Below are 27,859 nucleotides of genomic sequence, written 5' to 3'. Positions count from 1 at the left end.
TTTTTAAAATAACTCCCTGGCTTAAAATAAAACAATATTATATATTTAATCTGTGAAAAATTTTAACAAGATAAGAAAAAAAAATCTGCAGCAACATATAGGTTCCTTTGCATAATGGCACTTTCACCAGTTCTTCTTTGAATCCATTTCTATCTATCCTAAAGGCAGATCTTATTCATGTCATATAGCTGAGTTCTAAAAAAAACCTGTTTCAGGTTTTTAAAGCTAAAAGTAGGTTATCTAGTCATGCAGGCAGCCAGATGTTCAGGCTGTCTAAAAACAAGCCTGATCTAAGCAAGATTTTAAGCTGTTTCTTTGGTTAATGGAAAATTAATATCAGCTGTACAGGATGTTGGTTCAAGCACAGAGTGTTGGTACAAAAACAGTGTCTAAAATATATGGGATTAATTATCTTGAAGGCTTGCCTACAGGTTGACTAAAGAGCATGCCAGGTAAATAGGTCAGACTAGATGAACAACTCTGAGATATCTAAAGTTATAAGAGACTAATGCCTTCTCTCCTTCTCAGTGAAATTAATGAAAACATAGAGGATTTCTTAACAGTATTTCAATTGAGTAAGTTTTTTTTAATTCCTAAACAATTTTAGGGATTTTTTTCTGCCTTACATTTTTGACAAAATTTCTCACTAACAAAAGAAAGCTATTGTTTTCCTAAATCATTTGACTTTATTGTTTGAACTTTGCATCATCCAGCAAACCTGGATGAGCTGTCACACTGTCATCACAGGACTCTATGAGAAAAAAATGAGGAGAATATTGTTGCCCCCACTTCATGGAAGAAGACACGAGGGCATATATAGGTGAAATGGTACTTCACGTATTCCAAACCTTTGAAAAATTATTGATAGAATACCAGAGTTTTGGTAAACTATTATTAGAAATAGAAACTAAAATTAAATAGTAGCTCAAAAGATATCTCCCTATGTAGTTATATAAAGACCCTTAACTGAGGAGTTCATGGATTCCTTTTTAAGTCCTGATTATTTTCTGATTATGAGTGATCTCTTAAATATGCACGCTTGTTAAACATATTTATGTAGCAGATTATGTCAAAACAAGTAACATAATTCTTAATCAATGCAAAACTGGTTTTCTCCTTCCTTGTCAGTCCACCAACATAACGTGAGAAAAACAACCTCTATTGGATAAATCAAGCTTCTGAAAAGCAAAGCCAAGTCAAAAGTAGAAGAAGGAGTGCTACTTTATGTTCATCTTCCACGTCTAAGCTGTCAATCTTTCTCTTTGAAAGGGAGCACAAGAACTGTCATTTAATAGTCAAGGGATATTAGCAATGAAAGTACTATCATTTAAATAAAAATAAGAGTTGTGAAACTGACGTTGCAGCTGTATGATCTCCAGTTAAGTTTTGTTTTGTATGTCAGGCAATGAGATTTCATTCAGCAACTCCAAACCAGATATGAATGATAAAATTCAACACACCTTGTGTTTAGACCTCTGGCAAGAAACATAGACCGTGTGTATGAGGCGGGCTGCCTCAATAACTGACACAAAGCAAATGCTAGATTTAGAATGCCTTCATTTGCTGGCTGACCCAGCAGAACAGCACCTCAGTGGGCTGACAGTCTTTTTTATATCTCTGCTCTCTCGATTATAACGTCACATCCCATTTAGCACTCCAAATACACAGTCATTTACGGACACCACCCAAGCCTAGGCAGTCAGCTGAAAGGATACAGCTGTCTGGTTGTTATTATTAGCCATCAAAGTTCTGAAACATTGTCATCTTGTGGCAGGTTCAGGACATAACAAGGGAAATAATTGCTTCTCCAGGGTATTTCCCTGGAGACCCTGGAAACTACCAGCATGCCTGGGGAAATTTTGAGTGCAAGGCACATGTAGAAATTGCTGCAGGGGAGTTTCCCAGTGCCATACTGTGGGCAGACTGGGACAAACTGAATCACAGCTGTCTTATATCATTGGATCAGGTCTTCAACTTGTAGCACTGTGTGTTCATTACAGGTGTAGCAATGCTCATTAAATACAAAGCAATTTAGCCATTAGACCCACTTGCTTTTTCATCTGAGGAAGTACCAGCAGTTTGCATATTGTTATCTCACTACATATATACCTAGACAATAAAAATTAGGCCAAACAGAGGTTAAAAGGTGAGTGATAGCAACCTAATGCTAATATCTGCTGTGCCATCCTACATTTTCTTGCTTGGTTTTAGAGGAGATCCTACTGGAATAGCTCTCCTGTCTCTGATTTGCACTGTCACATGCTTTCTTCCAGAGCATCTGAAGGACATGCTAAACTCAGTGCAGTTCTTCCCAGAGATTACACTGTGTGCACTCATTACCCAATAGAACAGTGTGTCACCTAACCTTGAGTCATCACTGAGTCAGTTTTAGCTCTTCAATACTCAGTGCCATAACTTTCTACTCAAAGTTCCTGAGTCATACAGGAGGAAAGGAAGGGGGAGACACAACAAAATTTCACTTTACACAAACACCCACTGACATTCCCAGGCTAAGGGCACATCTGTCAGGGTGCATGTAGACACATCTGGCTGCATAGAGAAGGAAATATTCAGACATGCTCAGCAATATACCAATGCAGCTATTCAGATCTTAGAGCAAATGTCTGGATTCAGCAAATTTGATTTCCAATGTCAGATTGTATGTCTTCACTGCCTATGAAAACCAGGTTTCAGCAACACGTGTGTCTGCCACTGCCAGCTCTTTGCTAACACATTTGTAGTAAAAAACAGAACTTGTACACAACTCCAAGCTCCTTCCTATGAAATCAAATTACTACACTAAAAATTATCTCACAGCATCACATCTGGATTAAAATAAGTACTTGAAGGTTTTTCTACTTCCTAAAGAGTCAAGCCCAAGTCCTGATATGTATAAAGTGAATAAATTACTTATTTTGTCTGAGAGGAAAAAACAAGAGCCACCATCATAAATGCAGCTCAAATCAGGAGCTGAGCAGTATCTATAGGGAGAGGTCCAGTAGAGAATGAAAGCAAATGGATATACCTGATTTTTTCCATTGGAGATGCATCCAGGCATGTGTATGCATAAACCAACACACAGAAATCACAGACAGAGAACACAATAGAAAGTCAAAGGCAGCTAGTCATTGTATGACCCTGACCAGAAAGAAACCCAGGAGGGCTTTGTGAGGGGAATGCATACTGGAAAACAATTTTTTGATTTCTACTGATCTGGGGAGACAAACTTCTATATACATTAACAAATATATTTTATTAAATCAATGTAATATTGTCTTCTACCTAAAGATTTCACCCCAATAATGGAAACTTAAGTTTTTGCCAAATGCTAGGACAACAAAAGGCAGAGAGGTATCACATTTAGACTTATGTCTAAGACTACTAAACTGCCCATGAGGAATATAAGGCCACAGTTCTGTGCTAACCAGGGTCAGACTTGGTCTTCCTGAGATCTTTCAGCCACACGACCCTCACCTGGATTAGGAAGGTAGACAAAGATTGCTTAAGTCACTCTCAGTAGAGGAGAAAGTATCTGGCTGTGAGTAACATCAGAACTGAGAGTCAGATCATATCTAAGCTGGCATAAAATCTAGTGCATAATTGCCTGTCTTGAAAATTCCTTGAGCACACTGGAAAAGTCAGGGTTACTTTGAACCAGTTCCGTGCCATACCATATGGCTGTGACATTTTAAATCCTACATTTAAATCCTGGTTCTAAAACCATATTTTCTATTCCTTGCAGCCACAGCCTAAGGAATAAAAGAGTAGGAAAACACTGCAAAGATAGCAGCCAGCTAAGAGGCAACATTAAAGCAGAAGTATGCCTCAAATCCCATCCCTCTGTGGGGTTTATTGAATATAAATAGAGTAGCAGGAACAGAACTGAGAAGCCTCAAGCACTCCTGTATCGTGTTTATTATCTGGCATGGTGCACATTTATTTATTCCACATAAAACAGAAGCTTTAACAGGGGGAATGAGAACATCTTCAGTCTGCCCACAATAGTTAATCCCAGGTTCAAATCACTTCAGAAAGATGAGAAAAGTTAAATCCTTCCCATCATCACTATGAAGTCTGAGCTATAATTAGTAGCTGAACAATTAAACGAGGAATGAGATGGAGCAAGCACTTCCAGGGATGCTCCATATGAAGCCCAATTCAAAAGGCAACACTGCAGCATGCTTACCAATCAGTCACAGAGGGAAGCTAAACAATTTTGGAAGCCAGCTCAGACCTCAGTCCCATAGGGAGCTCCACTGTGGCAGCGCTCTGCACATGCGCCCTTTAGCTATCACCAGTGTGAGGCACTATGAAGCAAGACTACCAATCGAAATTTTGGAAGAATTGAGAGCACCAGTAAGGTGGTTTCTCAATTTCAGAAGCTTTGGGACAATAAGAACCTGTGCCTGGACAAAAGCAATGGAATACAGACACTGCCTGCTGCAGCCTTAGAGAGCCATCAGCTCTTCCCTCTAACCGCAAAATTGTGTGTGGATTGTTGCCTATCATGGCTACCTTGTAGCATTGAGGTTACATGTTTGGGTATGAGAAGGTGGATGCTTTATAACATCCCAGACAAATCTCTAGTGTAAATTCTGTCACCACTAATAAAGTTCACCACACAGGAGTTATGATTGAAGGAGAACCAGGACTAAGGGAAGCAAAGGAGAATGTGTTCATTGCTTAAAGGACAGGCTAAATGTAATTTTTCCAAAGCCATTCATTAATAATTTTTTTTCACCCATGAGAGTCATACTCCTATAAATGCTGTCTCATATATTTAGAGGCATAAAAGGTGACCGGCCCCTACTTAAATGAATGAAAACAATGTTCCTTTCTAATCAGATTTTAAAGGAGATCACTAATCAGCAATTTTTGAATGAGGAACTGTAGCCAGCTAATCCATATCCTGTGATGCCTTCACCTTCCCATTTACCTTCTCACTGCCGTGGCTCACATGGTTATTTAGCCAATCACATGGTTATTCAGCTGAAATGTTGGGTTGGCATTTATTCAAGCAAAGTAAGCATTTTTATGCAGATCAAGGGGAAACACCTAAACAGTACCAAAGCAAGGAGCAGATGTCTGCAGATTATCCTCCTTAACTTAATTTCAATACAATTTACATAAGGTCTTCTTCATATTCAAGTTATCACATTAGGGAGTCTGGGCTTGTGGTGCAGATTGACAGATATCTGAGAAATTTGCCCAGCATTTGCAGAGGACAAGCTTACAGATATGAGCAGAGAAATCATTGGAGTAGGGTTCATTCACTCTTCCAGAACTGAAAAGTACACAGTGGATTGCTTTCGGGTTAGGTTCAGAGTTGATATTCTTTTCAAGTATCTCATCTGAAGCAACACATAAAACTTCTATATTAAGACAAGTTTCTTTAAGGTATTTAGCCTTTAAACTGTCTCAGCTAAGTATCTCTGAGGGTTAATATTTTGTCTGATCTTGGAGGGGAATTTTAATGTCATTTACTTTAATTAGTTTTCTGAACAGCTGTTAGCCACTACAGTCACAGAGTCCTGAAGGAGTTAGGACACTATCTCTACTTCCCCTTCCTGATTCTTGCACCACTCTCTCAAGGCCTTACAGCAGACAAAACCTTATTGTCTTCACTCATCTCTAATGCTGGAAGGGAGGCTGAGAGGTCAGGATCATATATATAATCCTCTCATTCCTTTGGAGAATTATGCTACTAGTAGCAAAGCAAATGTTCATCTTTTTTGGAGCTGATATTACAGACTTGAAAGATGGCTGCTATCCTGGCTGCTCCAGCAATTATTGAAGTAGGCTTGGTGTCTGGAGTCTTTCAAAGACAGCCCATGAAATGACATTTCACTTTACAGGTTAGAAGTGAAGCATATAAGTATCAAGTGAGCAAAATGCAAGAGACACTACCACTAAAGCAGGCAAAATGCCATCTGTCAGTGATGTTCAGCATCTCCAGGAGGCAGCGGTTTCTACTTCATGCCGAGTTCACTCCTGTGAAACTGCAAAGCATCAATATCCCTTCTGTGCATCAGCCCTGCTGTGTGCAATTTGGAGTCTGGCACCCTGCAGTGCCAGCCCATGATGGGGACAATCTCCACAGGTGACAGATGTGTACTTTTACAGTCCAAACTTTAAAAGGTGGATGTGCAGAACAGGGAAGATTTCCAGTGCAAATCCAGTATGAGTCAAGGTAACCAAGCACACTATCATACAAACATTGTGTGTTCCCACAGCGTGCTGCTTTCTAAGACTGCAGAACACACAAGGTGACCCTCCTTGGTGGGCATGCATTATGTTCAATCTGTCCATTCATTCTTCTGTCAAATGGGTGATTTCTTAAGAGCTGGCCTTAAGTTTCTCTCTTTCCAGAGTGTTTCTTGTGTGGTATATTAGAGTACCAGTTCCACAAGAGCCAATGTCTTTGATATTACTGTGAAAGAAGACACAAAAAAAGTGCAGTATCACAACTGCTCTCACTCCACAAGCAATACAGGACATCAAATTTCAGACAAGATATATTGTTTGTTCAGACCTCAGAAGAATTTTTATTTACTCTGTCACTAGCAGGCCCACTAGAAACACATACTAATTTAGGTTAAGGAAAAAAAAATAATCAATTAACTTTTGCATTAAATCTTAGTTGCCATCTGTTCAGGCCATTGTAATTCTAATGTTTTTTTCCTTCTTCATCTCAGACAGATTTTTTACACTCAAGTACTTGTTGAGGAAAGAGCTTTTACTTTCATGAATCTGTATTTATTCATGTGTACATGAACAAACAAATTTGAAAATACAGAAACATTATCCATACTTAATCAGACTGTGCGCTTTACTCATTGTGCTGCTACCTTTAGTCATGAGTGGTCATTTTAAAAAAGCATTTTAGCAGAATATTTTAGCTTATTAAAAACTGTGTTATAATGCATTTCATACTGGCTAGTCTACAGGAATCCTGATACAGTGGAAATCAAGAATGTCACAGCTGCAGCTAAATTATGCACCACTAAGTGAGGATGTGTACATTTGAGACTGGACTTTAGACTTTCAGTGAAAGACTGGTCCCATCCCCAAAAGTTTACTTCTAGTCCAAAACCGTGATAAGTGGGAGAAAGGAACTACTGTTAAACACAACATATATATGAAGGAAAACAGTACAAAGAAAGTACTTGTCCAAGATTACAAAGGAAAGCAGGAACAAAGGAAAGCTGGTAATTGAACCCAAATGTTCTAAAACACAGTTCTGTTACCTTAATAGTAACTTTTTTTTTCCCTTTAATTTTTTTCGCTTCACTTAAATATTATGGTGGCAGCTGCCTCACAGAAATCAAAAAATGGAGGGAAGGCAGGTGTCAAGAATTTCTTGAACAAAAAAGCAAGCAAAACAAGAGATTTGCACTTTCTTCAGGGTGTATACTGACTTGTCTGCTGTCTTCATCGTAAGACCACAGAATTTTGATAGCTTCCCCAGTTCTTTTAAATAGATCATTTTTATAATTGATAGTGTTACTGTGTAAAGCAATCTGCTGCTGAATTAAAGATTAAACCAAAAGTAAGCCTTGAGTTAGTGTGAATGTGCATATTATTCAAGGATCCTGTTTGTTATAAGGGTAATTTTACCCCTTAATACCTCTTGAGTATCACAGCAGGTTCCAGCCGGGCTGCGCCTGGTGGGGTGCCGTGGCCAGGATAACTCAGTGGAGGCTCAGACTAGGTCTGATCTCCCAAGCCATTCCCAGCTGCAGGCAGCCAAGCAAGCTCAAGTGATTTTAGCTCTTAGTGATTATCAGTTCTGTGATATCAGCTCTTTTTTCTTGCTAGGTGCCTAACAGCAGACGCAGGGAGAGAGAGGAGAAGGCTGTTTGATGATTCTGCGAGATTCTTTATTAGGGTCTTCCACGAAGGGTCTCAGTGACAGCTCTCCTGTCGAACCAGCAGAATTAGGGTTTTTTATACCCTACAGGCATTTTGGAAATTGTCCAATAGCAAGGGTCAGGGGAAAGTGACCGATAGGCTTACAGAGAGTTAAGCAGGGTCCGAAAGGCAGAAGAGAGGGGCTTCTAAGGCCCGAGTCATCGTGACTTGGCATTTCCTAGCTCAGGCTTCTGACCTCCAAGGAGGCCTTGCAGGCCCTGGGCCTGCTACACTTGAGTAAAAACGTTCAAAGTCAAAGTAATAACCTTACTGTAAATTACATTCCCAGAAGGGATGAGCCTTAACTGTGATACCAGAATAGTCCGTGTCAATCATTCTGAAAAATGAAAAGTTGTATGATCTGTACACATTTTAAACAACTCCATTTCACCTAATATTTTTCTCTAGTAAATTTGCAAGCTGGCAACTTTTACATGTTCCCAACATTTTCTTCATTAACAGGACAAAGAGAGAACTTCTTTCTTATTCAATACACAGTCCAGCTGAAATCCAGCATTCAAGTAGACAGCAGAGAGGAGAAAGAAATAAGCAGCCCAGGAAACCTGTAAAGCACTAATGTCAAAGTACAGCTGGTTAAAAAAACAGCTTATTGTTCTGGCAGCAGGCAGAAAATTGTCTGAGTGCTATCCACTGGCATTCCCAGAAAGTGCCGTACTAAAGGCTTCACTGACCTGGAAAAGAGGAGACCCAGGCTCTGGCTACATACTAGTGGGGCTGCGTGACCTTCTGTTTTGCACTTGGCTCCCCTGCCTTAACACCAATATCTACATGTAAGCTAGTCACTGCAAAGTTTATTGAGAGAAAACGAACTCATCCAAACTAGATATCTCACATATGGCCACAAAAACCCATCCTGCTATTGCTTTTCTTTCTCTCCGTTTAGCAGAAAAAGACTTATTGGCAGCGTGCTTAGCTGAGAAGGTGTAAACTCCACTAAACAAATAATGGTTCAGCCTCTTCTTCAGGCTTTTATAGCAAGTAGTCTATTTGTTAGTCATGTGTCACTCCCACTGTAGTAAGATGTAGAGGAAAGGAAGACACTGAGCTCTTAGAGAAGGTTTGGAGGAGGGCCATGAAGATGAACAGAAGGCTGCAGTACCTCTCCCATGAACACAGGCAAAGAGTTGACAGGCAGAAGCTGGGGTTGTCCAGCCTGGAGAAGCAAAGGCTTTGGAGAGACCCTTATAGAAGCCTTCCAGTATCTAAAGGAGGCTAATAAAAATTATACTAAGATATCTTTTACCAAGGCCTCTAATGACATGACAAGGGGCAACAGTTTTAAGTTGAAGAAGACAGATTCAGGGAGAATATGTAAGGAAGATATTCTTTACATTGGTGGTGAGACACTAGACCAGGTTTCACAGTGAAGTTGTGGATACTTCATAATTGGAAGTGCTCAAGGTCAGGTTGAATGGGACTTTGAACAACTCAATTTAATGGAAGTGCCCCTGACCATAGCCGGGTGAGTAGAAATAGATGAACTTTAACAGTCCCTTCCATTCCAAACCTTCAACTTTTCTATGATTATTAAAAAACCCAATGTCTTCAACACACCACAAATTCAACCAAAATTCATTATCAAGACAACATTCCTTTCAGGCCTGGCTTTGTGGTGTTTGTGATGTTTCATCTCAATGTTCCTGCTCTCATGAGTTCCTCTCTTTGTGATATAAATATGTAGCATTACTGTAGCATGTGGGAAGGTTATTCATGGCATGGCTGGCTTGCACTATTTTAGTAGCTATATATTCAGATCTCATTGCCTTGCAACCCTGGTTTTGTTAACACATCTCTGGTATTGATTTTAACAGTTGTGCACATGTTCTTAAAGGCTATTTTAGTACAAGGCCCCTTAGAGCTTTTGAAGCGAATCAATTCCTTTGAGAAGTCACTATTTACAGGCACACAGGAAGCACGACAATTTTGCCAGCTGGATCTGAAGGCAGGAAGGAATGGAAACAAGAAAACATTTCCTTAATTTAAATAAGGACTGGCCCCTGTAATTATTTCTAGATCTCAGTCACATCCTATGAACGTGTTATCTGTTTTTCAGGGACCCCAAAATACAGGTGTGGTACCTTTCCTCTGAGGAAGGAATATGGTCTGGATGCATGCTCTGAACTTGAACCCAGCTTGCCCAGGGCTGACAAGGCAGAAACATGAAAGTATGGTCTGAAAAACCTTGAAAACACACCACTAAAAGAAAACGTGGATCCTGTCCCTAATTTGCCCTATCTTGAAACAAAATCTGTAAAATTGTGTACGGCTTTGGAGTAATACTGAAAAAAAATTCCTGTGGCCAACATATCTCTAGGACAATAAAGTATCATCAAAACTATTTGAGAATTCATTTGAAGACATGGCATATTTCAGTGGGGAAAAACAATTGTTAAAGGTCAAAACAGTTTTTCTGCCATTATGAAAACAAAAGAATTTTGAGTTCAGACTGATGATTGCCTCAGCATTTACCTTTAGTTTTGTTTTGGTTTTGGTTTTGATTTTTGTATTTCTCAAATTATCTCCAATAAAATATTCTAAGCCTTCAGATTTTTAAAATGATGAGCAATGCCCCTCCTAAAGAAATCATTTAAGGTCAGTGTGAATGGAATTTTTTCAGTCAGTGAACTGAAAAAAATCAATTATTCCAACAGCCACTGCAGTGCACAACTCAAGGGCAATGTGAGACCAGGAGAAAAACTGGGAAAGAAGAACTGCCTGATCCTGCCCTAATACTTTTCAATATAGTGTAACCCAACTTTTTCAACAGGTTCCCTATTAAAGCTTACAGTTGAGTCTCATATCTTGCCCAAATCTTGCTAGGATTGGTGTTAACAAAAATGAAGAAACAAAACAATACAAAGAAAATAAAAGCAAGGAAGTCCTGAAACTAGAAGCTAAGAGTATAAATACATTTTCATCATTGAATTGAACTAGAAGCCACCTTGAGAAATATTTTATTAGTATTTGAATACTTCTTCAAATGCATAACCTTCTCCTACCTCCTCTTTTTTTCATCTCATTTGCTATAACTAGCTTGGAAAAAAATTAGAGGATATAAGACATAGCTTCAAGACAGTAGATATGTGATTATAGTGATATTATAGTGATGTATAGCACTGCAGAAAAACAGAAGTATTGTTAACATGTGAGTTCTCCCAAAAGCAACTCAAACCAAATCTAGATCTCCTGTTAAAAAATATAGGTAAGGATAGCAGTTCTGTTTTCTCCTCTTTCTGCACACAAAACCAAATGAAATATAAGTCCCATCAAAGTGAAGATCCAATGTTGCATAGAATAGGTCACCTAGTTCTGTGTGCATCATTATATTCTGTTATCAAAACATTTTGATATTTAGAGGGGAAAATCTATTTCTAATTTAATTTTTCACTTCTTATAATTTCCCTATTTCTCTACATCAAAAGTCAAATTTATTTCAGTGTAGGTGCACTAGCCTGAGAACTAGACAGGATCTGTGTCTATAAAGTGGTAGGATCACATGAAGTTTGCCATCTGGCCATGGGGCATAAATGTAGAATTAGCATCATGTTTAGCACTTGTGACTTCCTTGCTTAGATGAATTTACAAATAGTTTGACATCCTGCAACAAGATTTTGAAGTAGTCTTTTTCTTTAATTCTGCTAAAGATGAAAATAATTGAGGTGCCAAAATTAAGTGACCTAATCCTCATATGGGAACAGCATTTTCCTACTGCCAACAAGTCTTGCCTGAAATAATTTGTGGATTCTGATTTTTAAAAATGTAAGGCCATTGAACAACCTTTATGAAGGAGTAAAGGAAAAGGATAGTAAATTATTTTTCATTTAATTGAGGATCAATGCCTTTTGCCTTTAAGCAACACTACTTAAAAGCCAGTCTGTTGCCTGAAAGTAATGTGCTTTTTATTGTTTGGCATAACTCCAAGGCTTGTTACAACTACAAAAACTGGAAAAAATTAAAAAATTTTTCTGGTTCTTTTTAGTTTGTTTACTTCTACATTTGCAAGCCCTCTGTGTATCTTCAGTTTCATTGTTTTTCACGTTTCTGTGACTCTTTCACACTGTAACAGCAGAATGAAAATCACGACTGTAAAGCCTTTAGAATTTCCAGAGCAACCACAGAGTAGGAGTTTTATCTGATACTACTGTTAATGTTTTGGGGTTTTTTTAAATAAATTAATGTATTTCAAGTTGATAGGTCTTTTTAAATCCTTCTGCTCTGATAATCTGTATTTCTGATTATCTTATGCATAAGTACCAGCTTGAATTTTTCAAAGTGAAACCTCATTTTCTCATTTTCTGCAAAGCTTTGCAACATGCAGTTTTGAATTTTCCCACTGATGTTGAGATGAGGATTTATATGACATTTCTGAGAGTGACTTGATTTTCTTCTTCAAACTTCCCAGGTAACTTGTCTTCTTTTAAGCAATCTCTTTCATGGCCCAGTTCAGGAAAAGCATTTAAGCACAGGTTTAATCCTCAGTGAAGTAAAGTACATAAATATGCTAATATGACTCAACATCTGGAAGCTAACACCAAAAGGTGTGACATTCCATCTCCTTTTCACTTCAAAAGACCAGTAGTCCAGATATTTTCAGAAAGGCAACATATTTCATTTAATAGAAAAATAATAATAATAAAAAATCTTTCCCCAATCTTTCAGATCCTGCAAAAGCCAAAACTATTTCCTTCCAACTATTATCCCATTGCACATGATAATAAAAGTAAATAGCTTCCATGGTTTTAGCAATGAAGCCTTATTCTTTCCATTTCATAAAGAGAACTCCATATTTTAAACTGATACTCAAAGGTATCACTGCTTAATGTATTTAGATTCACCATCCTTAGTAGTCAGGGCCAGCTGAGAATTTTCCAATAGAGTAGTATTCTGCTGGAAAACACTGTTTCAGGGATTAAATATGCTGCTTTTGGAAGTCTTCTTCTCCCCTGCCTGCCCCAGCAGGACCCAGCCCTTTGCTGTGCCTATGGGACTGTGATGAGAAGGAGAAAGTTCAAGAGGAGCAGTGGGAAGTGTCTGCCAAGTCTCATGATGGAAAGCAGAACTGAGAGATAAGATTAACAAACACTTTGGGAACCAGCTATATTTCTAAGAGCCAGCTGGACTGAGCCACCTGCAGCACTGCTCTGGTTTCAATGAAGCAGCACTTTATGGTGTTAATTTCCTCATTCTTCTTTACTTACAATGTCAGGATCACTGAAAAGATACTGCACACTACATTTTCATCTGCAAATTGACCCTAGAGTTTTGCAATACCTTTCAAAATTATTCCTTTGTACAAGAAAAGCCAACAGACTTTGTCCACTATAGATCAAATTTAGCAATTCTTCATCCTTTAAAGCAACATTTTTATGCCTGAAGCATCACCAAATCATTGAAGATTTTGGGTAGGAATGGACCTTAACTTCCCTGCTGTGGGCAGGCACACCTTCCACTAGACCAGGTTGCTCAGAGCCCCATCCAGCCTGGCCTTGAACACTGCCAGAGATGAAGCATCCACAATTCCTCTGGGCAACTTGTTCCTGTGTCTCACCACCCTCACAGTAAAGAAATTCTTCCTAACATCTAATCTAAACCTATTCTCTCTCACTTAGAAGTCATTGCCCCTTTTCCTATCACTGCATTTCCTGACAAAGAGTCCCCCTTCAGCTTCCTAGTAGGCTCCCTTCAGGCACTGGATGGAATCTATATACAGTAATAAGATATGTACAACTATAAGGCTCATTTGTAAATGTATTAACTCTTTCAGGTCCTAGCAAACTTTCCTTTCATTTCTGCTAGGATCTCTGCTTGATTTTTTCCCCAGCCTTTAGAAATGGAATATAACCCTGCTTACAGTATCCTGGATTGCTGTGCGGATGGCATTCCTATTTTAGGATGGATGGGCAATTCAATGTTTGTATTTCAGGATCCTTGGGCAAGTCCCTACTGTTGTTTACAGAACATTTTTGTAAAGTACATTTGTAGGTGTCATGCTGAATAATGGCTATTAGGGTTAAATGTGGTATGGCATTTGGAAACATTGCAAACTCAGAACCTTTCACAATTAATAATTCAGGGTGAAAAAAATCATAGAATGCTTTATGGCAGTGTGCATTTACTGTACATCTATGTTTGTGCTGACTGCCTTTCTGTTACATTAGCATGAAAATCATGCCACTAATGAGATACGGTTCATTTTAAGAAACACTAACAATGATATTTGAGAAAACCCAGAACGTAAATTCCACAATCCGCTGCCAAAAAAAAAAAAAAAATATGCTGTTCATATTTTTAAATGTCATGTTGCAAAGGCATCTTGGTTTCTTTTCAAGCCTTGTAGGCATTGTATAAAATAGTGTGTGCTGCTGAAATTACCTGGCAATGACTGATGTTCTGTGATCATTGTTCCTGCAGTACAGCTGGGAATTCAGAAATTCAGCAGTCAGCACCTGATTAGCCACATTTAATCATCAGTTCTAGGAACATATGCCTAGTCCTGCTAACTCTGTCTTGTCTCATCTCCACAACAATGTTTCCCCACATACAGCCTATTTGCTCACAGCTAACTCAAGGGTGAAGTATCCATAGGATTCCTGCACCACTTCTCCAAAATGACAGGGAATTATTTCTTGATTTGCCTTGAAGCAAAGCTGTAACTTTTCCAGACTGGTCTGTGAATTTGGTTGGTAATGAGATGACTGCTCTTTTTCTAGATATAACAATTCATTTTAGAGCAGAAAGGTTCAGTTTATGTTACATGCATTGTTAAGCTTAAAATGTACTCCTTGCACTGCAGGTTCCCTTGGTATCTTTGTTTAAAGTATATATAAAAAAGTCATTATTTGTTACTTTATTTAAGCCTTCCATATGCTGACACAAAAAGACAGGTTAGCAGTAAAATTAATTTTTTTAGGAAAAAAGGTGATGGGAAGCTTACAAAATCCACCTTGTCGTGAACTAATTCTAGAAAAAATACTTTTTTTTCTTCTATAAATACAACATTTTTACTAAAACAGGTTAATAAATTACTTCTTTTATTTTCTGGGACAAATATAAAGTGACAACTATTATTTTAACATGAAGTTTCAAACATTTCATCCAATACGAATGCATAAATCAAAATAATTTCCATTTAAGTGCTTTGCTTTTATATATATATATATTAAATTTAACACAAAAATGAAATTGAAGTGTTATGCATTTTGAGCAGCTCTTCAGACTGCAATAAAGTGAAAACATACATCATTAGGTCACTGAGACTTGTCTAAAGCTTATAAGCAACCATTACCATGCTTGTTAAACAGGCATGAGCAAAATCATGCAGAGCAAAATCACTAATCACCTTCCCAAAAAACTTGATTTGAGATAAAATAACTTGAAAAAAAAGCAATATTTTTACTTTGCCTCTGTGTGCTCCAAATTACAGAAATAACAATATGCATATATTTTACTCAGGCATACAAATATTTACTAGCTGGTTTAGCAGCCCATTCTAAAGGCTCTACCCTGACAAACTCTGTGCCTGGGTACCTTCAAATGGCTACACAGGAAGTGCCACATCTACAGGGATATGCCTGCCCAGAAAGGACAAGTTCACTGGCATTTATTTCACTCAACAGAAGTAATGTCTCGTTCAGAATTTCCCTAAGCTTCCAGCAGACAGGGAGATGCATGGCATATGTGCTCTTCCTTTTTCTGACATCTCCTGCTTTTGGTCAGTGCCAGAGTTAGGATGCTGAGGTACACAGAGACTTTTGCTGACCGTGGCCCACTGTTTTAACAGATCTGGACCATGGCTTAGATACTTATGATGTCCTGATATTTAGGCTCAACACCTAGTTGTACTTAAGTTTTACTTAGGTATGAAATTTAAGAAGTTTCCCCTGAGTGTTTGCAGAAACAAATCTCATAAACATAAGTGTTCTGAAAGTCTCCTTTAACAGCAAACTGAAACCTTCCCTATTGCCTGTGCAGCTGTCAGCCTCTATTCCATGTCCCAACCCCGCTAAGATTTGCTGCTCTCTTTTATGAACATCAGAATTGCTTTGGTGTTGCAATGTCCTAAGAAGACATGCCTTTTCCACATAATCTAGATCCATCAATCTGTCCAAAACTGGTATATCATTCCATAGACAGTAGTTTATTTTGTGAGAGTATATAGGCAATAAAATAATGCAGTGAAATATTTTAGTGTGAGGAGTATAGCTCAGTATGGGTTAATAAAATCTAAGTAATTCTTCATGGCACATTATTTATCCACAGTAATTTACTAGGTAGATTAATTTACTAGGTAGATGTGTGAAACCCCATTGTAGTCAGTTGAAATTTATGTGCTGGATGGTCTTTGGCTTTTCTTAATTTATAACTTCAAAGGACATTTACTTTCCCCACAGCAATTGAATAACAACCAGGAGTTCTAAGAATTGCATGATTTCTGGTGAAAAAAACAAGATGCTGATTAATGATGATCTCTTTTACAATGCAGAGTTGAGAGAAGCTTTGAAACTGCTGCTATTTAAAAGATGCATTTCCTGTTGAAAGCACTGTAATGGGTAGAAATATTTTGGGAACTAAAACACTTTTGAACACAGATGAAATGGTTAAAAAAATGCACATAAATAGAAACAACTTCTCAAGACAATTTTTGAAGTAATTTAAGCTAAACTACTGTAGTTTGTATTCTACAGCAAGCCCCACTACTTTGAATATGGGAATAAAGCACTAGCTAATGTGGATTTATGAGAAACAATCACATAACACTGAAAATGAAAATATTATTAATTAACTGCATGAGAAAACAGCATCATAAAGCACTTGAGGGTGTTTTCTGAAAATTTCATTACTGATGGTAAAGGCTAAAAACTTAAGAGAAAAGTTCTCTCCCATAATCAAAGTATCTGTGGAGTTAGCAGCACAACGCGAGTCTGGTCTGTGAGCAAAATGCTGTCTCCCTGGAAACTGCTAAAATGTGTCACTTCAGCTGATCCCGAAATGAGAGATAAGAAACGAGTGTGAAATCCTTTGTTGTGGAGGTTAGCATTTTATTAACAAACACCTGCAGTTTGACGTTTAACAGGACCTGAAACATATGATTTCCTAATTGCTGCAAAAGGCACTGAATCTCCTTTACAGTTTCATCTCTCCTGATAGAGGTCCTTCCTTTCGCTGTTATTTTCCTGCCTGTTTAACAGATCACAGCTTCAAAACAAAATTATTAATATCTTTCTTACATAATTTCCTAATTAACCCCTTCTCTGCCTCACTAAAAGTGACATTTACTCTTCCCTGGAAGCAAACTTAGCATGTTTATTTAATGCCATCATTGTGACTTTATCAGGATAACTATAACATGCATGCTAGACATAGATCTAGGATTGCTCAAAACAAAATCACACTAATGAACACCTCCTAAACCAAAGCTGAAGGAAAGGGACATTGATTCAGTAGCAAACCAGCCAGTGTGCATCACAGGAAACAGTTCTCCCAAAACAGAAGGAGCTCTGGTGCAGCAGTACTTATCTTCAGGCTGATGCCCTTCCACTACATGACTGTTTCCACACTGGGTCACCCAGCTACATACAGGGCAATCCTGAAGGCTAAAGCTAATGTGTCTTTAGATTTCTTGAATAAATCAGTGTTTGAAGAGAAAAAAAAAAAAAGTGAAATGAAAACTGAACTCTTGTCTATCATGAGTTCACACAATACCTATTTTCTGTCTGTTTGGAAGGCACGTTCTTAGTTTTCCACTGCTGCAGAGAAATTAATTATCTAGATGATACATGAGATACAAAGCATCTTCACATCCAATCCAGTTACTTCAAAGAATCATAGAATGACGTGGGTTGGAAGCCCTAAAGATCGTCTTGTTCCAAGCCCCCTGCCATGGGCAGGGACACCTTTCACTGGACCAGGTTGCTCAGAGCCACATCCAAACTGTCCTAAAACACTGCCAGGGTTGGAGCACCCACAAATGTTCTGGGCACTGTTCAAGTGACTCAGCCCCCTCACAGTACAGATATTCTTCCTAATATCTAAGCTAAACCTACTCTTTCAGATTGAAACCATCCCCCCTTGTCCTGTCACTGCATGTCCTTGTAAATTGTCACTCTTCATCTTTCTTGTGGCCTCCTTCCAGGTCCTGAAAGGTGGCAATTAAGTCATCCTGAAGCCTTCTTTGCTTAGACAGAAGCAACCTTTATTGACAAGAACATACTCCTCCCCGGTCTCTTGGGCCTTAGTAGAACTCTGCAGTGAGCAAGATATTTGAGCACAGGACCCTTAACTTCTAGAGTTTGCAGGAAAATGATGAATGAGAGAGTACTGCAGAAAGAGTGCATGAACACCACATTTGACAACTGGACTCTACACGTGCTTTCTCTCACATGTTATCAAAGCAATGCCAGGTAAATATTTTGTACTGCAGTAACCACAGCTGCACCAGTGATGGCAGTTTCTTTATCCATCACCATGTAAACCTTCAAGTTGGCAATCTGCCCCACAAAAATGCTGTAGCAGTCAGGGGATGATGAGATACAAAAAGTTAAATAGTACTCTGGAAATAAAGCAAAGCATCAACTGAATGTCATTAATTTTACATTAGGACACCCCCCAAAAAATGAAACATTTAAATCTTGAGCTGTTCATGCTTTGGTATCTCTGTCTGTAATACAAAAATGTCACAACCCCTTTTTGTAGCATACCATAAAAGTCTACTCAGTAACAGCTAAGCCCTCAATTCATACAGAAATTAATGCCTTTTTCTCTGGAGGACAGTCGGAATGACATGTCAAACAGAGAGCATAGGCCAAATGTTTAGCACTAAGGCTAAGATAGAATGGTGAATCCCTCTTTGCTTAGAGATCATTTACACTTTTATGAGTGGGGACCACTTAAAACAAAAAAAAGTATGTGATCATGAAATTAAAGAAAGAATTATCTCTATTAAAATGTAGCCTTTAATATCATGATCATACAGTAATAATGCTAGGAAATTAACTAACACTTAATTTCACTGTTCCACAGCTTTCAAAAGGTAAGTTTGCAGTTCATTCTGTAAGTAATTATATACACATATATATAACTGAGACAATACTCTCTTTTGAATCTTGTTAGAAACACTTCTATAACACACTTCACAGGATGAGATTAGCAAAAGTGAGTACAGGAGAAAGTGATGGCAAAAGACTTCTTTGAAAGAGTAAAATATTATTTTTAAATATCATTCCCAATGTATTTGCAAAAAACTTTACAGAAGCACTAGGCAGCAAAAATGGTGATAACAACATTAACAAAACAACAGACAATCAACAAACCAAAAACCAAACAAATATTAAGATATTATGTTCTAATTCTGAATCAGCAGACATCTTCCATGCAAGAATATGGTCTCTCATTCCCACACTGACCACTTTTAAACCAAATATTCTGCTATATATCCCATTTTACCTTTCCCTGTATTATTACTATTTAGACAGATGACCCTGCCTTTTAAATTTCTTTGGATTTTTTGTTACATTTGCAGAGGAATTAATCTGTGGATCTGCATCTTATAACTACTGTCGTTATTAGGCAATATAGAGAATGCCAAACTGGCTAGTCTGGCAAAATATTGACTACTGATGAATTAAAATGCATGCAGAAATTTCCTTACATTTCTAGGTGACATGAGAAATTATAACTCTGACTTTTGTTTCTGCAAAGGTTGGAACAAAAGGTCTTTCAAGGTCCCTGTCAACATGGGTTTTCTCTGATTCTATGAAAAAAAAACCCTAAACTTTATCAGGACAGGGCATATTCCTATTTTTTTTTAATAGGACATATCATCCTGATTAGAACTCTAATGAAAAATTACTGTCTTAGCTACTTATTAAAAAAAGTTGTTGAGAAGAGAATATAAATAAAGGGTGGGGGGGGTGTAGGTTGTATTCTAAGTGTATAAGCATCAGAGTAGTACAGTTAGTGTCTAAGGTGACACCTAAAGGACATGTGGGTCAGAATCTGAAGAAACAGAAAACAGGACTCATGGAAAGAATGTGAATAGCAGTCTCAGGCTCTCTAGCTGCCCATATCTAAACACATAGATGGAAGCACTTATTAGCAGGAGGGTATCACTTGTTGGGTTTTGATTGCCTCATGTTTCTGCATGTAAACAACTAATAGGGCAGCACAGTGCAAAATCTGGAATTATTAGCAAATTGCTGATGCTACTTCAGAATAACATTTTTGTTACTTCAATGAATGTGAAATAGAGAAAAGAACAGCACTACCAGTATAAGGTATAATGTTGCATAAGATCTTCATTTTAATGAAGTTTTTAAAAGATGGGGTGCATCAGGAACAGCAAGAACAGTCAGTAAAGGAATGTGAATGTCCCACTCCGTGCTGGTGCAACCTCATCTTGAGTCCCATGTGAAGTTTTGGGCACGAGAATATGAGAAATAAAGCTATTAGAGAGCACCCAAAGGAGGGCTACAAAGATGGTGATGGGGAAATCATATGAGGAGAATCTGAGGCCACTTGGTTCGTTTAGCCTAGAGAAGAGAAGACTAAGGGGAGACCTCACAACTTTTTACAGGTGAGGCAAAGCAGAGAGGCAGCACTGATCTCTTCTCAGTGGTAACCACCAACGGGACTCAAGGAAGCAGCATCAAGCTGAGTCAGGGGAGGTTTAGGTTAAATATCAGAAAAAGGTTCTTCACCTAGAGGGTGCTTGGGCATCAGAATAGGCTCCTCAGGAAAGGGGTCACAGCACCAGCCTGAGAGAGCTCAAGAAGTGCTTGGACAGCACTCTCAGGTACATGGTGTGACTCTTGGGGATGGGTGCTCTGAAGGCCCAGGAGTTGGACTCAATAATCCTTTCAACTCGGGTTATTCTACAATTCTATGATTAATAATCTCTGTTCCCTGAAGCTTCAAATCCCTCCCTCCAGCTGCAGTATTCTAATACTGAAGGAAAGAAAAAGGACCTACTATCTATGAATTTATGAGTCCTTACAAGACCATTAAACTGATTACAGCATGACCTTTCTCCTTTATCATTGGCCCCAAGTCCCCAAAATACACATACATATACTGTCAGGAGCTCTAGAATATTTGCTGCCTGTAGACCAGGCTGTAGCAAATCCCCGAGAGGACACCTCCTGCCAAGCAGCAAAAATGTAAGCAGAAATTGTTGGACTTGTTTCATAGAAACAGCACAGAGAAATGCTATAAGGAGTAGTAATTCTTCTCCACCTGGAATTTAAAATACATGCATGAGATATTAACAATAGAGAAAACTTGTTGGGGGGAAAAAACCAAACAAATATTTTTATTGATGTAGGAATGAGTTACTGGAAGAGGAAAAGGCAGAATTTAAAGTACCATGGGCTTCCAACATGTTCACAGTCAACCTATGCTTATTCCAGACATTAAAAAAAAAAACCTCTCTGCTGCTTAAAGGAACAGAACCTAAGCAAACCTGCTTCTTGTGGTTATATTTCTATTAAATCTGTTCTGAGATCTTGCAGAAGCAAGCTTGCGGTGCTCTTAGAAAGCAGATCTGTCTGCTAAAATTCATTAACTGTATTGCTGGGGAAACAAACAAACAAACCACAACAAACCCCAGAATTTGGTATAGTTTCTCAAATGCTTCACATAGTTAAAATGCACTACTGAGAGATCAGCGAGAGTGTTAATAAAAAGTGTATTAATAAATACAATGAAGTAGTACAAGCAAAAGAGAACAGTCACATTTTCAGTTGAGAAAAGTTTATTGTACTCGTCTGAGGAAAAAAAAAAAATAGTAAAAAAACCTAAAGAAAATTAGAAAGAAATAAGAAAATTATATTTCCCCCCTTCCAAAAATATTGAACCAGTGCAGAAGTCTAGTAGTGAGTCCTAAAAAAGCACATGATTTTGAAAACTATGGATCCTTGTATGTCTTCAAATTAAAATGCTTCTTTACTTAAAATAAAACTTGTTCTCCAATTTTCCTGTCTTCCAATTATGCTTTTCTCCTGGAATATATTCACTGTAATACAAATTCTCTTAGAAACCTGACCCACTGCCATTAGCAGAAAGAGTGAGATTAAGATTCATTCTTTTCTCCAGAGTAGTCCAGGGTTACCACTGTCATTCTTCATAAACTAGCTTAGAAAAGTGCAACTGTTCAGAATAAAGCTTAGAAAATGCTAGTGTACTCTGTTCTTACTATTTCTGCTCACCATATCTCATCACTGAAATCTGCCTTTTCAGTCAGATTTTAACAGTGACACAAGAAGTAGAACAGGCCTTTGTGGCCCTAATGCTACATCAGTAGGACTCAGAGAGGTGCAGAAAGATTTGAATAATTGTGCACCACTGAATTACATAATGACTAAAATAATGTTAGAGAAATCCATTTCCCTGGATACTTCATTCTGACATTTAGGATTTAAAACAGTGCTTTGGTTATAACAGCTTCACAATATTTTGGGTTTTTTCCATGCACAGCCCATTTGATGGTTTTCTTGGTTGATTTCCTGTCATCCATTACTGTGCTCTCCCTCAATGCCTCCTTACCACTAGCAACATTCTTCCCACGCAGATTTTCATGATTGCTCACTCATGCCAAAAGTCTGATTTCCAGCTTATGTCAAGATTTTCTAAGACCAAAATATTTTTACCTTTCCTTATTCTCAGATAGAAACTGACAGAACTCAGTAAAAAAATTTAATAATTTTCTCTGAGGACCAGCTAATGCTCTAACTTGTAAAACTCATATAGTTTTTTATTAATTCAGACTTTGCTTTCCAATACATGACTTCTCATTCAGCCCTTACAGAGGTGTGGGTCTGTTCCTGAGAATCTGATTTACAGGCTAACAGAAGCTTTGTGCCAGACTGCTTCTTGTTGGTAACAAATTGGCCACAATCTGAAACAAAACTTCTGAGATTGTTTCTGGAGCCTACTGGACATTTTGTAGAATATTTTCATATTTGAGTAGAAAGGAGAAAAAGAAGATTAGAAAAGATGGCTTCCTCACAGGAATAACCTGGAAAAATTATAAGCTATGAGAAACATTGCTATAGAATATCAATTTATTAACAAATTATATTAGTTTAAGTTGGCTATCTTCAATTCCACACAGCACATTCCCCACTTTTCCAGAAATGCTTATGTAGAGTGTGAAATGCCATCCTAGAAAAACTTTTGATATATCCAGAAATTGCTTTCTGCAGTGTTCTGAATGGTATGAAAGAGAAAGGGATAAACCAGTAGTGTTGACAAAGTGCTGTGACTGTCGTGGTTCATACACAGGGCTTCAAAATATAGTGTATTGAGTAGAAAAAGGATCAGCCTCCTATTGAAGATAAAAAACCTCTTCTGGGTTTTCACAAAATCAAACTACTTTTATGTAACTGATGGAGAGAGCAATGAAGTAATTAAGCAAGAACTTCCACACAAATCTCTTCAGTTTCATCACATTCAGAATCCCTTGCCCCAGCTACCAGCAAATTCATCATCACTTAGTTCATTCTCATAGGCAACAGATTTTAACATCAAGAGTTGTGTGAGACTCTTGCACATCTTTTAGATTCATTTTCAGGCTTTGTACAGCTAAAGTTACAGCATGGTCTGAACATCAAACACAAGCAAAGCACGAAGAAATTGCCACATCAGCAGGTCTAACCTGCTGAACGTAACATTGATATGGAGAATTATGACATTTGTCAGTAAAAAGCAGAATAGTGCAGCTGATCTAAATGTAATAAGCAAACATTTTTCTTACATTCTTTCTTTATATATAGCAAAGGAAGAAAAGTATGATCAAAATAGTAGCTCATTTGGTAAACAGGCGAACTCAGCCGACAATCTAGTATGGCAGATACAGATATGGAAAGATAGGAAGACTGGGCTCCCACCTACTTGTTAGTTAAATCATTACTTGACTAAATCATCTCATTTATGTCCACAATTAAATGGCATAAAAGCTGACTTGAAGTTCACAATTGCACCTTCAAAATTCAGTTAGAGGAAGGCTTATTTTCCTGATCTAGTAAAGGTATATCAGAAGACAAAACTAAAAATCTCTGAAAATCTCCAAATGAGGAAGGAATGAAGAAAAGTGTTTCACCAAGTTCTAAGTTCTCTTTAGACCAGAAGTCATGGTGGCCCTGAAAATGCTGACAGGCACAGGCAGTACTGCACTGGTTGCCAAAATAATGCCATATCTATTCTTTCACTTCCTTGTACAGAGCAGCTTAGTGCTCAGTCAAAGGGTCATGGATACCCTTGGACACTCTCCAGCCCTTCTGAAACATTTAGACTTTTTGTCAACTCTGACTCCCTTCTCTGAGGCACACAGCCAACAGCCTTGAAGCACACAGCAAAGACACAATAACTCCTCCCTGCAATGTGGGAACACTGGAGGTTCAGAGAGGGAAACTTTTCACTTCCTGCATCTCAATGCAACTGCATTATGGCTGACATTATTTGGTCACATGTCTCAATTTTTTTTTCTCCTAATAGAAAAGATTACTTATCTGGACAGTGACAGGGGAGCAAGTGCTCTTGATTTTGAATATCTCAGGAAAAAGTGTTTTCTTAAAGGAGTAAAACAGAACTCTGACTTCTCCTAGAAGGAAAATAAACCCATATTATTTCAAAGTAGAGCAGCAAATTACATTATTTACCTTGGAAAACTCAACTGCATCTCATGTCTGTCAATTAATCAAAACTAAACTTATACTTAACAAAAAAAGAAAAAAAAAAAGAACCAAACAACAAGAAATAAAAAATACTTCTCCATATTTGCAATTTCATAACCTCCTCACTTCATGTGTTTTCCACCTTTCTGCTTTTGCCAAGGTCACTCAAAGTACTGAATTTTCTCATCCAGGCAGGAGATGTAGGGACTCAAAATAACATCCATAAAATTTCTTGTTATTACTGAAAAAAAATCACTGTCAGTATAGATCTTTGCATTAATTTCATAGGAAGTGGATGGGGTGTCCAAGTTTAGAATGGGGACCACTGTTGCTGGTGTGACAGACAATTTGGGGGCACAGAGAACTGAAGACTGAGCTGTTGGTACCCATCATAAGTTCCTCTAAGAAGAAACAAAAGATGAACTAAAAAACATCAAAAAAGAATTCTCCTTCCTCAATACTTTGACCCATTCCCATGAATTTTTCCTTGAAAATGAACTCATTATGTCTATCTTTTGTCTGCTTTCAGAATCCCTTTTCACTGGAAACCTTACCAACACTCCCAAACAAAGAGAAATACTCAAAAAGACAATAACCCATAATACAACATTCTGTTTCCAAAATTGTGAAACACAGCCACAACTCAGAGCAGTTTGCAATTCTTGGTTCTCCAACCTAAACCAAGCAACAAAACCTGTAAAAAAGAAGCCAACAGCCTCACAGTTTTATTATTTATTTTTCACTTAGGAAAAAGCCCTGGGAAGGCAAGAGTGAGATGGATTGCCAAGATCTCTAATGGCACTTATTACTTTGGGTTTACACAAGGAGGAATTCATACCTAGTTACTTAATAATATTGATAGCAGCATCAATCTTGCCAACTGAAAATGGCTAATCTACTTTAGCAGCAAGTTCATCAAAGGTTAAGTCCTTTTTTTCTATGTTTTGGGGTTTTTTTTATCTATAGAAGAGGAAGAGGGTCAAGAAAAGGACCTTCCAAAGAGCATGTGCAGTCTAATTCTATAAATAGGCTAATATGGCAATTCACAACTAGGAAAGGAGAGAGGAATGAAAAAATCATAAATTCTTAAGAAAATATTATAGCACACAGATGAAAAAGGTTATTGCTTAGAAGATTGAGGAGTTTTAAATGAAAGTGGCTGAGGCAGAATAAAATGGTTACCCACAAAAAATTAGATTCTAGGAGGTGAGTTGGTGATGAAATGCTGAGCTGGCAGGAGGCCAGTATTGTCCAGTTTCATTCCGTTGAGCGGGAGGGATAATGTCAGCTGACATGCTGGCAGCAAGAAAGGCCTAGGAGATGGATGGCAGTTTAAACACAGACTGGTCCAGCAGTCAATGGAAAGCTTGTTGCAATGACCTGACTAATTATTCTATCCACTGGGATTTGGAGTATTTTAAAGCAACTACAGAATCCACCTGTCAGGGAAGCAGTTGGGGAAAGGGCAATCCCGTCAACTGAAAATGCACATGACTGGTGACAGACCAGATGTAGCACCAAGACAGACAGCAGGCTGTATCCTCATCAGTGTGACGCTGAAGTTAATGCAGGACAACTTTACTGACATCTTCAGAACCGACTCCAGGTTTACACAGAAATGAATTAATTCAGAGTATGGCCATACTGAAATTTCCTACCAAGTGCACAAAAAAGACTTTTATAAAGAAATCCACTGCTCTGAGAAAAAAAACTGTACTTAATACATGCCAGAATTTCATCCATGGGATAGATGTTCAGCAAAAGTAAATGAGCACAATTCCATGATACCAGCCCCTAATATCTTCCATGGGACAGTGGCAGTATTTGCAGAACAGCAGTCTCTCCAAAGTAGATGTTGAAACAATTTGCAAAACTACTGGAGTAACTAATATAAGCATTACTCTAATCTATTTCCTTGAAACTGAAAATCTAAGTGCTGTGCATCACGACACTCAGAGGATTTTACTGTGGGAGGAGCTACAGGTCTTAGCCGGATGGGATCCTATTAGGACACAGGCTTTAAAAACACAGGGAACCTGAAGACACCTTCCAAAAAAGAGGGGATTATGAAGAGGATAGTCTGGGTGCAATCTAGATTTGGGTAGGATTTGACTAAATAATTACAAAAAAGCCCAGTAGAAATGGAAAAATCATTATGGATATGTTGCCCTTAGAATAGGGACCAAGTCTGTGGTGGGGACAGTGAGTATAGGAGTAAGATGAACTGGTGACTATCTAGGTCTGAAAATAATTTGAGCAGAGGCAGAGGAGTAGCCACCTGAAGGAAGGAGAAACCAGTTGCAGAGAGCAATCAACCCAGGGATGAAGACTTCCAAACCCTCACCTAATGAGCACAAGGGACAGGAACTGCTCTCTGAACCAGTTCTTGAGAGAGGAGGCATCTGAGCAGGATAATGGCAAAATGTAGACACACAATCAATGCTGGCAAATTTATACTTAACTGGAGTGCTTGTAGAATAGTAGCCAGTATCCAGGGAGGGAGAGAAAGATTGTGCAGAGTTCTTAACCAGATAATTGCAGTCTACAGCATGACCCACTTTTTATTTTTCTGTGGATAGCATTCTGCTTTTCATTTCAAGTCACATTCTATGAATGGAGTTAAACAAATGTCTAGTTAGGAAGGATATTACTTAAATTTTAATGTAAATCAACCTTTTTCATGAGTAGCATCATGGGAAAATATGAAAATAGACAGGTTTTTTTGTCTGTGGTTCACTTCCTACCTTAGAAACCCAAATTAACCATTTCATCTTTGATGAGATCATCTTTCTCTGATGTCAAATGTCAACATGCTACTTCATTATGTTTTTGTTATTTATTTTCATCTTTAAGGTCAAAAAGACTCCTATCTCACATAACATGTAATACTCAAATTCTGAGTTGATGTATTCACTTTTTTTTGGTTCTGTTTAAAGTCTCTTTCCTCTCTGTTATAACTTCACTGCTGTAATTTTGATGTAGCAAACATTCGTACCACTGATATATTTCAGGAAACAAATAGTTCCCTGACAATACATCTGGTTGCTTCCTTACCTTTCTCAACAGAGGAAAAAAGATGTTTCTTAACTTAAAAAGTGGACAGAAAATTTAACACAGTCACAAAACACCAGATTAAAAAACAACAATCACATCTTCCCACAGATACCAATTAAAAATTTAGGTCATGAAAGGAATTAATGAAATTATTTCTCCAACTCTCTCTACTTCTTGCATCCTTCTTGCATCCAACTTCAAAGTAT

The sequence above is a fragment of the Pyrgilauda ruficollis genome, unplaced genomic scaffold (assembly GCF_017590135.1).
Source record: "Pyrgilauda ruficollis isolate IOZ18807 unplaced genomic scaffold, ASM1759013v1 scaffold2, whole genome shotgun sequence".
NCBI classification, from domain to species: domain Eukaryota; kingdom Metazoa; phylum Chordata; class Aves; order Passeriformes; family Passeridae; genus Pyrgilauda; species Pyrgilauda ruficollis.
Note: the sequence above shows the minus strand (reverse complement) of the source record.